Source organism: Palaemon carinicauda, chromosome 17 (assembly GCF_036898095.1).
Source record: "Palaemon carinicauda isolate YSFRI2023 chromosome 17, ASM3689809v2, whole genome shotgun sequence".
Classification (NCBI taxonomy): domain Eukaryota; kingdom Metazoa; phylum Arthropoda; class Malacostraca; order Decapoda; family Palaemonidae; genus Palaemon; species Palaemon carinicauda.
In genome coordinates, this window is record NC_090741.1 from 55,758,241 (window position 1) to 55,763,240 (window position 5,000).

General features: G+C 29.0%; 1 protein-coding gene across 2 annotated transcripts in view; it reads right to left on the reverse strand.

The window, feature by feature from the left end:
• Tsp74F (Tetraspanin 74F) overlaps positions 1–5,000 on the reverse strand; it is a 109,886-nt gene that overhangs the window by 39,963 nt on the left and 64,923 nt on the right. The gene's annotated exons all lie outside the window — the stretch shown is intronic.

The window sequence follows — 5,000 nt, forward strand, 5'->3', positions numbered from 1 at the left end:
TGAACTAAGTTTGAAGTTTCTGTGACAACAATGTCCAAACTTTATGGCTGATTACGTGAGTTGGACATTTTGCTTGACCATGACCTTGACCTTTGACCTTAATCTTCCAAAATTTAATAATTTTCAGATTTTTACAGAACGGTTAATCCTTGCATGTTTCATTACTCTACGATTAAAATTGTGGTCAGGAAGCTGTTCACAAACAAACACACATACACACAAACAGGGGCGAAAACATAACCTTCCAATTTCGTTGGCGGAGATAATTAAAGTTTAACCGGACATTTTATGTCTACATTATGTAGTTAACTGCATATAAATATAAAAAATAGTAAATGCAAAATATTTTTGGCTAATAAATATAAAAAAAGATAGTAAATAAAATATTTTTGGCTAATAAATATGAAAAAAGATAGTAAACAAAATATTTTTGGCTTATAAATATAAAAAAAGATAGTAAACAAAATAGTTTGGCTTATAAATATAAAAAAAAAAGGTAAACAAAATATTTTTGGCAAATAAATATAATAAAAGATAGTAAACAAAACATTTTTGGCTAATAAATATGAAAAAAGATAGTAAACAAAATATTTTTGGCTAATAAATATAAAAATAGATAGTAAACAAAATAGTTTTGGCTTATAAATAAAAAAAAAGATAGTACACAAAATAGTTTTGGCTTATAACAAGATAGTAAACAAAATATTTTTGGCAAATAAATATAAATAGATAGTAAACAAAATAGTTTTGGCTTATAAAAAGATAAACAAAATATTTTTGGCTTATAAATATAAAAAAAGAGAGTAAACAAAATATTTTTGGCTAATAAATATGAAAAAAGATAGTAAACAAAATATTTTTGGCAAATAAATATAAATAGATAGTAAACAAAATAGTTTTGGCTTATAAAAAGATAAACAAAATATTTTTGGCTTATAAATATAAAAATAGATAGTAAAAAAATATTTTTGGCTTATATATATAAAAAAAGATAAACAAATATTTCTGGTTGATAAATATAAAAAAAAGATAAACAAAATATTTTTGGCTAATAGATATAAAAAAAGATAAATACAAAATATTTCTGGCTAATAAATAACGAACCAAATTATTTAAATTCCTTTCCAAAATATTAACAAACAAAAGAGCCACGTCATGAAAAAAAAATCTAAAAGACAATAAATAAAAAACGTCAATATGACAAGGTTAAAATAGCAGACACATTCCTTTAGAATGACAAGCATCCATTGCTATTGATTGGCAAGCAAAAAAAGGGCTACTAGCATAAAACAATGTGCTAAATCATCCTTTGTGCTTGGGTAGAATGCATTTAATGAAAGAAAGGAATTTTTTTGTGTATAGTTATTCTAGAAAATATATAAGCAATTTAAGTCTATTTCGTATTAAAAATGTTAGGAGAACTTATGTATTATTATTAATACTGCTGGAATAAGGTTCACATTTATTATTATTATTATCATTATCATTATTAATAATAGTAATAATAATAATAATAATAAATAATAATAATAATAATAATAATAATAATAATAATAATAATAATAATAATAATAATCATATTATTATTATTATTATTATTATTATATCATTATTATTATTATTATTATCATTATTATTATTATTATTATTATATTATTATTATTATTATTATTATTATTATTATCATAATCATTATTTGTTTTGTAAATATAACACATTTCACATTTATCTTAACTTTAATTCATCACAAAAAAATAAGAAAAAAATTATTTTTATTTTGAAAAAAGTATTTCCCACTTTTCCCTAATCTTTAAACTCGTTTACACGCGATGGTGCAAGAGCATCTTGACGCGAAGAAATACCACCGAGAAATATTTGCGTAAAAGGAAAAATAATAAGTTGGAAAGCACAGAGGAGATGAAAACAGGTTTTGAAATCTCCCCATATGCAAATGAGACCAGCGAGAGATTGAGGGAAAAAAATAATATGCGGACAAAGTTTGCCATTATAGACTTGAACGTCTACTGCGGAAAGTCTTCAGCGGTGCTGGTGAAGGTTTGCCCTGAAGGAGTGCTTTAACCTGAGAGAGAGAGAGAGAGAGAGAGAGAGAGAGAGAGAGAGAGAGGAACCTATTTCGTCTCCTTATTGGCAGTTTTGTGAGATAATTTTTAAGACAAGTCTGTCACCACAGAGAGAGAGAGAGAGAGAGAGAGAGAGGAGAGCACTTAACCTATTTCTTCTCCTAATGGACAGTTTTGTGGGATATTTTTTAATATAGGACTGTCACCAGAGAGAGAGAGAGAGAGAGAGAGAGAGAGATGAACCTATTTCATCTCCTTATGGAGATAGTTTTGTGGGATATTTTTTAAAGATGAACCTGTCACCACAGAGAGAGAGAGAGAGAGAGAGAGAGAGAGTTTCCTTATGGTCATGGAGTTTTGTGGGGCATTATTTAAGTCTGTCACAGAGAGAGAGAGAGAGAGAGAGAGGGAGAGAGAGAGAGAGAGAGAGAGAGAGAGAGAGAGAAAATATATAATATTCATGCGACTATACCTTTCGAAATGGCTTGGCAGACACACTCGAATAATTTTACCGTACTCATTTTTAAGAGGTTGATACAGTTATCATTATTCAAGACGGGAAAGAACTTTGTTCAAACTTAAACAAAACTTAACGAATATCTCTTCAATAATGATAAATGATAATGATAATGATAATTATAATTATAATAATAATAATAATGATGATAATAATAATAATAATAATAGTAATAAATGGTGACAATAATGATAATAATATAATGATAATAATAATAATAATGATAATGATAATAATATTGATAATAATGATAATAAAAATAATAATAATAATAATAATAATAATAATAACGATGATAATAATAATGATAATGATAAAGATAGAGATAAAAAGATACTACTACTACTACTAACTACTACTACTACTACTACTACTACTAACTACTAATAATTAATAATAATAATAACAATAAAAAGCAGAATCATGACTTTAGTCAGAACATCATTCCTGACGTATACCTATAAGTTCCTACAGACGAAATGAAGCAAATATATAAGGCCACATTTTAGAGTTAGCACTTCGAGTTGCCAATGATGAGTTGTGGCAGGATCACATCTCGCTTTGGCTAAGCATCAAATAGTGTTGATGGGTTAGAGTTTTGGCCCCTGGGTTCGGACAATGGGACATGGGGTGTAATTCTTCACGGTTTCATTATTATTATTATTATTATTATTATTATTACTATCCAAGCTACAACCCTAGTTGGAAAAGCAAGATGCTATAAGCCCAGGGGCTCCAACAGGGAAAAATAGCCCAGTGAGAAAAGGAAATAAGGAAATAAATAAATGAAGAGAACAAATTATTTATTTCATTAGTTTCCTTTCCTCATTGGGCTGTTTTTCCATGTTGGAGACATTGCGTTTGTAATATCTTTCTTTTCAAATCAGGGTTGTAGCTTAGCTAATCCATTGAAAGGTTTAAAGGCCACTCGTGAATGGCAGAGGCAAGGGATAGTGATATTGCCATAGCTAAGAGGATAATGCCCTAGAGACTGACCATGTATTATTATTATTATTATTATTATTATTATTATTGTTATTATTGTTATTGTTGTTGTTATATGGAGGTTTTTCAATCTATTGACTTCAACTGGACGGAAAAATGGATTATTACATCCCCAACGAAGTTGGAAGGAAGTTATGTTTTCGCCCCTGTTTGTGTGTTTGTTTTGTAAACAGATTCCTGGCCACAATTTTAATCGTAGAGTAATGAAACTTGCAGGGATTAACTGTTATGTAAAAAGCTGGAAATGATTAGATTTTGGGGGAGGTCAATGTCAAAGGTTGAGGTCATGGTCATGGTCAAGCAAAAAGTCCAATTCACGTAATCAGCCATAAATTTGGATATTGTTGTCACAGAGACTTCAAACTTGATTCATATTTGAGTGTAATGAAAATCATCGCTAATTAATACATGTTAATGTCAAAGGTCAAGGGTCATGGTCAAGCATAATGTCCAATTCACGCAATCAGCCATAAGTTTAGACATCATTGTCACGGAGACTTAAAAATTTGTTCATATTTGAGTGTATGAAAATCCACCCCAATTAATACACGTTAAGGTCAAGGTCGAGCAAAAGGTTGAAAATTAAGCTGCAGCGGCGGAGGTCTGCGCTCTACTGAGTGCCTCTCTAGTTCCATTTGATTCTTTTCTACCTGATTGATATAATTCACACCCCTCCTTATTTTTTACTCAGTGCGATTATGTTTTAACATTGTTCGGAAAAAAAAAATAGAAAATAATTATTCGAAAAACAGGTTTTTCTGAAGGAAAGTTATTAGAAAGAACAATTATTCGAAAGGATGATAATCCGAAATGCAAAATTCTTTATTAAAAACATTGTTCGAAAACAACTAATAAAAAAAAAAAAATAAATTCGAAAATAATTACTCGAAAAACAGCTTTTTCGAAAGGGAAGGTTATTTAGAAAGGACAATTATTCAAAACGATATTAATTCGAAATACAAAATTCTTCATTAAAACAAAGGTATTAAGAATACAAAAATTCCAAGTATACAAAAGAGAGAACTTTATAAATGTACCCTAAGAGTCCTTGCTTATCCCATGCGGTCATAGTTATTGACAGCGAGCCAAGGTAGGATAGAAATGCTGAGTCAGATTGTAGGATGTTACGTCAAGTAACGAAGGTCAACACAGAGTTCCTTATTTCAAGGATATTTCTCTTTTCGTAGGATTTGTCTGACATCTGTTTTAATGTTGTTAACGACTTTGAGGTATTTTTATATTTATTGTTCGTTATTTCTCATGTGGTTTGTTTATTTTATTATTTCTTTTCCTCACTGGGGCTGTTTTTCCATGTTGGAGACATTGCGTTTGTAATATCTTGCTTTTCAAACCAGGGTTGTAAACGTTGGCTAGGAATAATAATAATAATAATAATA